General features: G+C 45.4%; 1 protein-coding gene and 1 long non-coding RNA gene across 2 annotated transcripts in view; both read left to right on the forward strand.

The window, feature by feature from the left end:
- Positions 1-13,114, forward strand: part of LOC120910545 (zinc finger protein 850-like) — a 71,927-nt gene that overhangs the window by 16,735 nt on the left and 42,078 nt on the right.
- On the forward strand, positions 10,020-11,237 carry LOC120910278. The gene is made up of 3 exons (XR_005741483.1): positions 10,020-10,162; positions 11,031-11,122; positions 11,209-11,237. It is a non-coding gene; the product is annotated as an uncharacterized LOC120910278 (long non-coding RNA).

The following is a 13,114-nucleotide window of genomic DNA, read 5'->3' on the forward strand; positions in this document are numbered from 1 at the left end:
ATATACATCACAGACCTTCCTGTCCAGAGACATCAATGGATCCCTCTGATCAGGGGGAATCTTCTCATCAATCACATACTATGATTGTAAATTTCCATGTAAGATCTCACACTGCAGATAGATCAACAGATCCTTCTAATCCCGAGGAATCTTCCTCACCCCAGGAAGGTGACAATCTCTACCCATGTTCAGAGTGCGGAAAATGTTTCACTCATAAAGAATACCTTGCCAAACATCAGCGAATTCATACAGGCGAGCGCCCTTTTTCATGCTCAGAGTGCGGGAAATCTTTCACTATAAAAGGAAGCCTTGTTGCACACCAAAAAGTTCACACGGGGGAGCATTCATGTTTACAGTGTGGTAAATCTTTCGCTCAGAAAGGAAACCTTTTGCAACACCAGAGAATACACACGGGGGAGCGTCCTTATTCATGTTCAGAGTGCGAAAAATCTTTTGCTCAAAAAGGAAACCTTGCAAAACACCAGAGAATTCACACAGGCGAGCGACCGTATTCATGTTCAGAGTGCGGGAAATCTTTCTCTAGAAAAGAAAACCTACATGAACACCAGAGAAATTATAAGGGTGAGCGAAACTATTCATGTACAGAGTGCGGGAAATCATTCTTTAAGAAAGATAATCTTGTTAAACACCAGAAAATCCACACGGGTGAGCGTCCCTATTCATGTTCAGAGTGCGGGAAATCTTTCTTTAAGAAAAATAATCTTTTGAGACATCAGAGATTTCACACTGGTGAGCGTCCGTATTCGTGTTCCGAGTGCAAGAAAGCTTTCAGTCATAAAGGAGACCTTGTTATACATCAAAGAATTCACACAGGGGAGCGCCCTTTTTCATGTTCAGAGTGTGGGAAAGCTTTCAGTCATAAAGGAGACTTTGTTAAACATCAGAGAACTCACACAGGGGAGCGTCCATTTTCTTGTTCAGAGTGCGGGAAATCCTACACTCATAAAGGAGACCTTGTTAAACATCAGAGAATTCACTCAGGTGAATATTCTTGTTCAACGTGCGGGAAATCTTTCAGTCATAATGGAGACCTTGTTAAACATCAGAAAACTCACACGGGTGAACATCCTTATTCATGTTAAGCGTGCGGGAAATCATTGACTTATAAAGGAGTCTTTAGCCTCCTACACACGATCGGATTTTCCTACGGGAAAAGTGTGATGGCAAGATGTTGTCAGATAATCCGACCGTTTGTACGCTCCATCGGACAATTGTTGTCGGAATTTCCGACAACAAGTGTGGGACAGCATGCTTTAAAATTTTCCGAAAACTAACGTGTCTTGTCGGATTTTCCGATCGTGTGTACACAAGTCCGTCTGAAAAAAAGTACAAACACGCATGCTCAGAATCAATGCTAACCATAAGACAACATTAGCAGAAGTTGCCCAAAGGGTTGTGCTAAAGAGCTGAAAAACCACGTGATATGATGAAAGTTGGCTGAAAAAGTCCTGCCGTGTGTATGCATACCGAGTTCACGGCCAACGCCCATTCGGAGCAAAATCCATGAAAAAGTTAGTTGGAAGTCCGATCATGTGTACGAGGCTGAAAAAACATGTTGTTTCATGTTTGTTGGACGACAATTCTTTGCCTGTTGTATGCAATACAAGTTCACGGCCAACGCCTTTCGGACAAAAGACCTACGCTTTGTCCGATGGAAATCCGATCGTGGCTTTAGATTAACACCAGAAAATTCACTGCAGTGAGCGTCCTTATTTATGTTCAGAGTGTGAGAAATCTTTCTGTAAGAAGGATAACCTTGATGATCACCAGTGAAAACACGCAGATGAGCATTCATGTTAAAGCGGTTCTCCACCCTAAAGTGGAGTCCCGCTGATCGGAACCCTCCCCCCCTCCGGTGTCACATTTGACACCTTTCAGGGGGGAGGGGGGTGCAGATACCTGTCTAAAGACAGGTATTTGCACCCACTTCCGGCCACACGCTACGGGCAAAAGACGGGTTTTTCTGACTTCCCGTCTGTCGCCCGTTGTGTGCTGGGAACACTCGGCTCCCAGCACACAGCGTGTGAGCCAATTGGCGGGCGCAGCGCGACTTGCGCATGCGCCGTAGGGAACCGGGCAGTGAAGCCGCAGCGCTTCACTTCCTGGTTCCCTCAGCGTGGATGGCAGGGAGCAGCAGAGAGACGAGCGATCGCTCGTGCTCTGCTGCGATAAGCGCTGGACTCCAGGACAGGTAAGTGTCCTAATATTAAAAGTCAGCAGCTGCAGTATTTGTAGCTGCTGGCTTTTAATATTTTTTCCCCGTGGCACATCCGCTTTAAGTGCAGGTTCAAACTACAGCGACTTGGGATCCGACTTGTCAGATCTTAAGTTGCCCCAAGTGGCTGGACATGAGAAATTCCATTGCAGTGAATGAGAGCCGTCTTAATGTACACTACTGAAGTCGCTTCGACTTCAGAAAAGGCTCCTGCACTACTTCTAGGCAACTTTTACCCATAGATTTCAATGGAAGTTGCCTCCAAAGTCGGATCTCCATCTTAACTAAAGCAACTGTACAGGAACAGAAAAAATTGTTTACCCAGGCAAACCCCTCCCTCCCACAGAGCTGATTATTCTGTGATTGGCCACAGCCAAAGTCACCTGTCTTGGAGGCAACTTTAACCACTTAAGGACCGCCGCACGACGATATACTCGATAGAATTTCACGGCTGGGCACAAGGGCGTACGTGTACGTCCCCTTTAAGAACCCAGCCGTGGGTCATGATCGTGGCGCCGGCGGTGCGCTAGCGACCTGGTCCGAAGCTCCGTGGCCGCGGGTCCCGCGGACCCGATCGTCGTCGGTGTCCCGCAATCGAGTCACAGGAGCTGAAGAACGGGGAGAGGTGAGTGTAAACAAACCTTCCCGTTCTCTGTGGCTTGTCACTGATCGTCTGTTCCCTGTCATAGGGAACGACGATCAGTGACGTCACACGTCCAGCCACGCCCCCTACAGTAAGAATCACAAACTAGGACACACTAAACCCCTACAGCGCCCCCTAGTGGTTAACCCCTTCACTGCCATTGTCACGAAAAAAAAAAAAAAACGCTGATCGCCACCATTAGTAGTAAAAAAAAATATTAATAAAATGCCATAAAACTATCCCCTATTTTGTAAACGCTATAAATTTTGCGCAAACCAATCGATAAACACTTAGCGATTTTTTTTTTCACCAAAAATATGTAGAAGAATACGTATCGGCCTAAACTGAGGAAAAAAAAAAGTTTTTTATATATTTTTGGGGGATATTTATTATAGCAAAAAGTAAAAAATATTGTTTTTTTTTTTCAAAATTGTCGCTCTATTTTTGTTTATAGCGCAAAAAATAAAAACCGCAGAGGTGATCAAATACCACCAAAAGAAAGCTCTATTTGTGGGGGAAAAAAGGACGTCAATTTTGTTTGGGAGCCACGTCGAACGACCGCGCAATTTTCAGTTAAAGCAAAGCAGTGCCGAATCGCAAAAAGGGGCCAGGTCCTTTACCTGCATAATGGTCTGGGGCTTAAGCGGTTAAATCGCGTTGTAAGTTGCTCAAAGTCGCGCTGATGTCACTTCCAAAATCGCCTTGCAAAGTCTCGCTGTAAGTTGGGTTGACCCTGTGTGAACCGGCACTTAGAGTGCGGGAAATCTTTCACTACAAAGGGAAACCTTGTTATACATCAGATAACTCACACGGGTGAGCGTCCTCGTTTCATGTAAAGAGTGCGGAAAATCTTTCAATCAGCAAGAAACCCTTGTTACACATCCCAGAAGACACACCGCACAGCATCCTCAGTGCATTAAGACTGCGGGAAATGTTTCACAGATATCAGAGGTCTAAGAGCCGGTTCACACTGCGGCGGCACGACTTCGGGAGCGACTCTGCAAGTCGTCCTGAAGACGACTTTAGAGGCGATTAGCAAAATGACTTCTGTATAGAAGTCAATGCAAATCGCCCCGAGCCACCCCCGACTTGCGTCGCTCCTACTAGAACGGTTCTATTGCATAGAATGGGACGCGACTCGAGTCACCCCAGTGTGAACCGGCTCTAATTATACATCGGAGGAAAAGGAACCGGTGATTGTTTTGACAAATGTATGATGGTTTTTACTAGTGGAACTTATTAATTCTTTGTACATATTTTGTTTATAAAGGGGTGCATGCTGGCAAAAGTGATGTTACATTTTAAGGTGCAGATGGGTGAGCCGAGTCTTCTCTTGGCTTCTTGTATCTCTTGGAGACTCCAATGGTTGGATGTGCTTACTACAGTTCTTGCACCCGCATTTTGGTAATCCCGTTTCTCCGTTTTCCATTTTGCACATTTAAAAATAAAGATTTAAAAGTTAATCGCCCCTCAAAATAGGTTATGGGGGTGCACAAAAAAAGATTTAAATTCTTGAGCCACAGATTGTCCAAGGGGGCAGAGGCATATCACCATACATTGGGGGCATAGTGAACATTTTTGAGTTTTTAGGGTGGTGGTTTGATATTTCTATATCCATAAGGAATAACTTATAGTACAGCCTTTATATGAACCAGGACTGAGCTACAGTGGAACCTCGTATTACGAGCATAATCCGTTCCAGGAGAATAATTGTAATCCAAAGCACTCGCATATAAAAGCGAGTTTCCCCATAGAAGTAAATAGAAACAAAATAAATTTGTTCCTCATCGACTTCTATGGCATGCAATACCGCATGTCGCCTGAGGTGGGGGGTGCCGGGGAGCCTCGGTAATACTCGGAAAGGCTCAGGGACAACTCGGGAAACCTCAGAAAGGCTCAGGAATGGAGTATTTCAGCGTTTTTCTGAGTATTTCTGTTCGGCTCCGGCCAAATGCAGTACTGCACGCCGCTGTGGCTTGAATCCTTCTTGTTTTGCGAGACAACACTAGCAAACTGAGTCAGGATTTTCCAAATAATAGTGCTCGTATTTTGCGAAACGCTCGTTAACAGCGTTACTAGCAATCCAAAGTTTCACCGTACTCTGATACTTGTATAGCTAGCCATGGAAACTGTCCAATCTGTGGGTAACAATCTAACAATTGTGGCAATACAAGTACAATGTTATTAATGTATGGCAATGGTAGCAATAAATAGGCAATAAAATGCAGTTACAATAACTGAAGTTCTGTCTGTCTTTTATTTTTGTGTCCTGCTGAAAGGCATGTATATGGATCTAACCTACTGAATGCAGAAAGGATACCTTACATTGGTAGAAAGTGAAGGCTCTTGAAGGACATATGTGCTCAATGTGGAAGGACTTCCTTAAATTTGTGTTCACTGGTGGTCAGCTGGGTAAAAGCACACTTAAAGCGGGGGTTCACCCGAAAAACACATTTTTAACATTAGATTGAGGCTAATTGTGGGAAGCACAATCGGGTGTTTTTTTTTTTAAATCAATGCAGTACTTACCGTTTTAGAGATAGATGTTCTCCGCCGCTTCCGGGTATGGTCTTCGGGACTGGGCGTTCCTATTTGATTGACAGCCTTCCGACCGTCGCATACAGCGCGTCACGAGTTGCCAAAAGTAGCCGAACGTCGGTGCGCAGGCGCCCGATAGAGCCGCACCTGAGTTCAGCTTCTTTCGGCAACTTGTGACCCGCTGTATGCGGCGGTCGGAAGGCTGTCAATCAAATAGGAACGCCCAGTCCCGCAGACCATACCCGGAAGCGGCGGAGAACATCTATCTCTAAAACGGTAAGTACTGCTTCGATTTAAAAAAAAACACCCGATTGTGCTTCCCACAATTAGCCTCAATCTAATGTTAAAAAAAAATTTTTTCGGGTGAACTCCCGCTTTAAGGCCCATACACACAATCAGACTTTTTGACAACAAATGTCAGACAGACCTGTTTTAGCGGACAATCTGACCGTGTGTACGCTCCATCGGACAAACATTTTCGTTTTTTTCATCGGACAAATGTTCGATGTGAAAACAGACACACTTTCCGGCAACAAATGTCCGATGGTGCAAAATCCTCCAGTGTGTGCACAAGTCCATCGAGACTAAAGTCCAAAGTACACACACCCATGCTCAGAACCAATGCTAAGGATCAGACAGCAATAGCAGAAGTTGCCCACAGGGTGGCGGTAAAGAGCTGAAAAACCATGTGATTTGGTAAAAGTGGGCTAAAAAAGTACTGCCGAGTGTATGCATACCAAGTTCACAGTTAATTGCCCATTCAGAGCAAAATCCATGTAAAAGTTTGTTGGAAGTCCATTTGCTCGCGCTGCTGTCAATCACATCCAACAGCGTGGCGCGCCGAGGGCGGGGCCGAGTGATACAGTGAGCAGCTATAGCCGCGCCCACAAGAACTATCCACCATGCGAGCTAGCTCGCATGAAGGTGGTTAGTTCTCGCAGGGAGGAACCGAGACAGCTGCTGAGGGACCCCAGAAGACCAGGTTCGGGGCCACTCTGTGCAAAACGAGCTGCACAGTGGAGGTAAGTATAACATGTTTGTTATTTAAAAAAAAAAAAAAAAAAAAATTATCTTTAGTTTTCCTTTAACCACTTAAGACCCGGACCTTTATGCAGGTAAAGGACCTGGCCATTTTTTTGCGATTCGGCACTGCGTCGTTTTAACTGACAATTCGCGCGGTTGTGCGATGTGGCTCCCAAACAAAATTGGCTTTTTTTTCCCACAAATAGAGCTTTCTTTTGGTGGTATTTGATCGCCTCTGCGGTTTTTATTTTTTGCGCTATAAACAAAAATAGAGCGACAATTTTGAAAAAAATATGTGACCTCATATGTTTTTCCTAACTGTAAGGGGGCGGGGCTGGATGTGTGACGTCATTGATCGTGTTTCCTTATATTAGGGAACACACGATCAATGAAGCTGCCACTGTGAAGAACAGGGAAGCTGTGTTTACACACAGCTCTCCCCGTTCTTCAGCTCCGGGGACCGATCGCAGGACTCCAGCGGCCCTTCAGACCGGGTTGCGCGCGCGCGCCCATAACTGGGCACTTAAAGAGGACGTACAGGTACGTGCTTGTGCCCAGCTGTGCCATTCTGCCGACGTATACCTGCAGGAGGTGGTCCTTAAGTGGTTAACTAGAGTAATACAGAATAGCCACATGTATTGTCCCCCCCCTCACATATAGTTACTGCCCATTTACCATGTATAGCAGCAGAGGCGGTAATAAGATAGTTCAAATTTACACCCAGTAAGTCATGTCTGTCCTCTTTCTCCATAGACACTGTGATGTCTTTTATCTCCAGCAGATACTACATATACAATTAGAGGGATAGAAAAATGTAACTCTGATATTATTTTACCTTTACCACGTTTCCTGTGACAGAAAACAGAACCCATTCCACCGTCACTTCTGTCACCGATGTAAAACAAAATGGAGAATTCAGTCATAGAAGAGCTGAGGAGAGACAGACACCTCACAGCCTTCACCTCAGAGTTCCCGCTTCACACCACCTCCACTGCCATTGGCTATACTCCCTCCACAGCAACCCATCACAGGGTGAGATCACAGTCACCGGGCAGAATTTGCTCTCCACAGAGACTCTCCTCAGATCTAACCACTGCAATTAGCTGCACTCTCTTCACAGGGAGGGATCAGAGTTACCTGACACCTCACCACAGTGACACATTATTATTATTATACATTTATATAGCTCTGACATATAACAAAGTGCTGTACAGAGAACACTGAACAAGTGACATCAGTCACTGTACCAGAGGAGCTTACACTCTAATGTCCCCTCCGGGCCCTCCCCCACAGTCACACACTATTATTAATATACATTTATTACATTTATATAGCTCTGACATATACCGCAGAGCTGTACAGAGATCACTGAGCCAGTCACATCAGTCTCTGTACCAGAGGAGCTTACACTCTAATGTCCCCTCCACTACAGTAGGGTGACCAGACATCCCCAGTTTCAGGGGACAGTCCCCTGATTGAGGACACTGTCCCCGGACCAAGTCTGTCCCTGGTTTTGTCCCCAGATTGGATTTAGGGGGCGGGGGCAATTTCAAAGACAATCAGTGCAGAATTAAAATAAAAAAAAATAGAATTACACACCCCCACTCCGCCGTGCCTACTAGCATAGGGGGGTTGTATTTTTCCCATTATCTGTGCCCCTTTCTGATGATCATTTGCTGGTCGGAGGGGAAGGAATATTTCTTCAGTTTCGGGCACATGCCCATTCAGCTTCGCTCGCATGTTCTTCTGCCTTGGCTCAAATCCTGGCCAGCCACCTACCCATCTCCTTGCCTTTCCTGGCGGAGTGATCTTCCTCCGCTCCCCATCCAGTAGTAGCCGGGGCCCGGAGAGTAAGAATTGTGAGGCCGGCAGCGACGGGCAGAGAGTCGCTGATTGTTGCCCCAGATTTCATTTAAAAAATCTGGTCACCTTAGCTTACACTCTAATCACACACTAGTATTAATATACATTTAAATAGCTCTGACATATACCGCAGTGCTGTACAGAGAACACTGAGCCAGTCACATCAGTCTCTGTACCAGAGGAGCTTACACTGTAATGTCCCCTCCCCCACAGTCACACACTATTATTAATATACATTTATATAGCTCTGACGTATACCGCAGCGCTGTACAGAGATTACTGAGCCAGTCACATCCGTCTCTGTAGCAGAGGAGCTTACACTCTAATGCCCCCTCCCCCACATACTATTATTATTATACATTTAGACTTATATAACACCATCAATTTACACAGTGCTTTACATATATATATATATATATATATAAAACATTCAGATCAGTCCCTACCCTCAAGGAGTTTACAATTTAGCTCTGACATATACCGCAGTGCTGTACAGAGAACACTGAGCCAGCCACATCAGTCTCCTTACCAGAGGAGCTTACAATGTAATGCCCTCTCCCCCATTGTTACATACTATTATTATTAGTATACATTTCTATAGCTCTGACATATACCGCAGTGCTGTACAGAGATCACTGAGCCAGTCACATCAGTCTCTGTACCAAGGATGAGCTCCGGCGTGTTCGCACAGTCCATGTGCAGAGCCCGCCAGGAAGTCGGCAGCGAGCTGCGCTAATCACAGGCAGGGCATTCCCGATCTCTGCAGCCGAGCATCGGGAAACGTCTACCTGCCTGTGATTAGCGCAGCGCGGTGCCGACTTCCTGGCAGGCTCTGCATATGGACTGTGCGAACATGCTGGAGCTCCTCCTTACTCTGTACCAGAGGAGCTTACACTCATGTCTCCTCCCCCACAGTCACACACTATTATTATTATACTTATATAACGCCGTCAATTTACGCAACGCTTTACGTATCTATATAATACATTCAGATCAGTCCCTACCCTCAAGGAGCTTACAATCTAGCTCTGACATATTACCGCAGTGCTGTACAGAGAACACTGAGCCATGCTGAGTGCTGCCGTATAATATTCCCATACTGAAAATAGATGGGACTCTAGATCGTTTCCAATTTTATTGAGGGGTGGCACATGGAGAAAAGAAGCTTAAAGCGGGGGTTCACCCTTAGAGGGCACTTTTCCCCCTTAGATTCCTGCTCGTTATTACTAGGGGAATCGGCTATTTATTTTAAAATATGAGCAGTACTTACCCGTTTACGAGACGCATCCTCTCCGTCGCTTCCGGGTATGGGCTTCGGGAATGGGCGTTCCTTCTTGATTGACAGGTTTCCGAGAGGCTTCCGACGGTCGCATCCATCGCGTCACGATTTTCCGAAAGAAGCCGAACGTCGGTGCGCAGGCGCAGTATAGAGCCGCACCGACGTTCGGCTTCTTTCGGCTACGAGTGACGCGATGGATGCGACCGTCGGAAGCCTCTCGGAAGAATGTCAATCAAGAAGGAACGCCCGCTCCCGAAGACCCATACCCGGAAGCGACGGAAGAAGATGCAGCTCGAAAACGGGTAAGTACTGCACATATTTTAATATAAATAGCCGATTCCCCTACACCGAACGAGCAGGAAGCTAAGGGGAGATTTTTTTTTTTTTTTAAATGGGTGAACTCCCGCTTTAAGATCGTACAGACACAGGAAGTCAGAGACAGGAAGTGATGTCAGGTGCAGACAGGAAGTGAGGTTCTAAATAAACAGGAAGTGATGTGTAGTCTAAATAGGAAGTTCCGTGTGAGAGCAGTGAGTTGGGAAGGAATATAGAGAAGACGTTGAAGCTGGCAGGGGAGGAGGTAATAGGATATTTTATAATCAGTACAGAAATATTACCTATAAAGAGAAGAGGGCCATATATTCCATGAAATAAATGTATGATATGTAAATGTATGATGAGGGGTTGTAAAGGTTTGTTTTTTATTTTCTAAATAGGTTCCTTTAAACTTGTGCATTGTTGGTTCACTTACCCTTTCCTTCGATTTCCCTTCTAAATGTTTTTTTTTCTTTGTTTTCTTTGCCTGAATTTCTCACTTCCTGTTCCTCCTCAGTAAGGTGTTCAGTAAGCTGTTCTAAATGACTTTCCACCACTCGGATGATGGTGTAAAGCTTACTGAGGAGAAACAGTTGGCAGAATGACAATCGGCTGTTTTTTTTTTATTTTATCCCCGTACATACCGTATTTTCACCGCCGCTTCCAGGTATGTCTTCTGCGTGACTGGGCGTTCCTAATTGATTGACAGGCTTCCGACCGTCGCATACTGTGTGTCACGAGTTGCCGAAAGAAGCCGAACGTCGGTGCGCAAGCGCCGTAAAGAGCCGACTCGCAGTCCGGCTTCTTTCGGCAACTCGTGACGCGCTGTATGCGAAAGTCGGAAGCCTCTCAATCAATTAGGAACGCCCAGTCCCGCAGAAGACTTTCCGGAAGCGACGGTGAAAAAACGGTATGTACGGGGATAAAATTAAAATAAAAAAGCAGCCGATTTTCATTCTGATAACTCGGCTGAATGTAATGTTAAAAAAAAATTTGGGGGTGAACCCCCGCTTTAATAAAACACAGACCTGACTGGAGAGGTGAGGAGGATTCTGGGAGGTCACATGACCTTAGTGTTCTTTCAATGCAGAGTTTTCCTCCGGTAAAGTCTGATGACCATTTTGCCATTACAGTGCCTTCACCTCATTCCCTGAAACATGAGAGAATCAATGAGAAGAAGATTCTAGAAGTCACCAACAAGATCATTGATCTGCTGACAGGAGAGGTGAGCGGTGCCGGGAATTCTGGGACATTATCCAGTAACAGACAAGGGATGTGTCTGGATGGTGACTGTATCATTGTGTGTGTCAGGTTCCTATAAGGTGTCAGGATGTCACTGTCTATTTCTCCATGGAGGAGTGGGAGTATTTAGAAGGACACAAGGATCTCTACAAGGACGTCATGATGGAGAATCAGCCGCCCCTCACATCACCGGGTAAGAGGAGACTTTATTGTAAAGGAGAGAGCAGTACGGAGGATCCACCTAGATCCCCCATCATCTGATAAACACATAGAAACAATGTATTCAGTCATTGTGTGTGTTTCCTACAGATGGATCCAGTAATGGGAACCCACCAGAGAGGTGTCCCCGTCCTCTGTATTCCCAGGATTCCACACAGGAAGGTCACACCATCCCTCACCATCATCAGGTAGGTGGGACTGAGCAACTAGAACTCAAATAGACATTATTTTATGTCATCTTTTGTTTCTTTTTACAAATCTGTTCTATCATATTTGGGGTTTAGGGTGAAGAACTGAAAGGCATCAAAGTTGAGGTTAAAGTGGAGAAGGAAGAGATGTTTGATGATCAGCAGTCTATGGAGGAGGGATGTCCTCTGTATTCCTGGGATTCTATACAAGAAGATCACACCATCCCTCACCATCATCAGGTAGGTGGGACTGAGCAATTAGAACGTAAAAGTATTTTAAGCTATGAGATGATATTTTTCTGTGTAATCTATTGCTCCATTTTATAAACGTATTTTATCATCTTTTGGGTTTATGGTGAGAGATTTCCCCCTCCTCCGTGTTCCAAGGATACCATACAGGAGGATCACACCATCCCTCACCAGGTTCCAGTTGGTGGGTCGGGGCAGGTAGACCTATATATATATATATATTCTAAGCCATGAGATGACATTCTTCTGTGTATTCAGATATAGAAATAAGCATTAAAACAAGAGAAGTGCAATTTTGCACCCCCCCCATCCCCGTTTCCAGCTTTGTAGAGCACCCTACATTTTTCACCCCTATTTTATTTATCTACTTTTAAGCAATATACGTTTATTTCTTCTGTGGGTCAAGTCCAGTCACATGTTGTCATGGGTCCTCTTCCTCCCTGTGTTCAGTACTGAATGAGGTGTTGCTGTTCTTCGCTCCTGCTGTAACTCCAGGCTGATGTCCACACCATCGGTCCAAACCGATGAAAACGGACTGAAGTTCAGATTCATCGGTCCAAACCGTCCGTGTGTACGCCCCATCTGTCTTTTGTCCTTCAGACAAAAATTAAAGAACTTGCTTTAAAATCTAACCGATGGACCGCTGACCGATAGGTCCAAACCGATGGTTAGTACACAAAAGCATCGGTTCAAAACCTGCGCATGCTCAGAATCAAGTCGACGCATGCTTGCAAGCATTGAACTTCGTTTTTTTCAGCACGTCGTGTGTTTTACGTCACCGCGTTCTGACCCGATCGGTTTTTGGAACGATGGTGTGTACGCACATCAGACCATCAGTCTGCTTCAACAGTGAACCGATGAAAACGGTCCATCGGACCATTCTCATGGGATGGATCGACCGTGTGTACGCGGCCTCAGGGAATGGGTCCCGAGATTCCTAGGCTCACAGGAAATGGACAGTAGACCTGATTTATCACAGCTTCAGGTCATTAGCACTTGCCAGTCTTGTCCCTCCCCCCGCCTGTGACTGGACAGTAAAAGATGAAGCAGCAGACTGATGAGCTCATCTCCCTTGTTTCTGCTCTTTCCTGATATCGGCATGTCTATTGCTAGAACTGCAGTACAGCTGATTGGCTCATTGTTCTTCTTCTTCCTCTCCCAGTCTGAGCTCTTATGTACAGGTACTGCAGGAGCCTGATACCAGGTCATATTCAGGTTCTTATATTGCTTATATTTATTAACAGAAACATATTTAATGATGTTTTAGGGAATGCAGAGCTGATATCCTTTGTATCTTTTATATCTGCCCGGCGTTCTGA

This window comes from Rana temporaria, chromosome 8, assembly GCF_905171775.1.
Source record: "Rana temporaria chromosome 8, aRanTem1.1, whole genome shotgun sequence".
Classification (NCBI taxonomy): domain Eukaryota; kingdom Metazoa; phylum Chordata; class Amphibia; order Anura; family Ranidae; genus Rana; species Rana temporaria.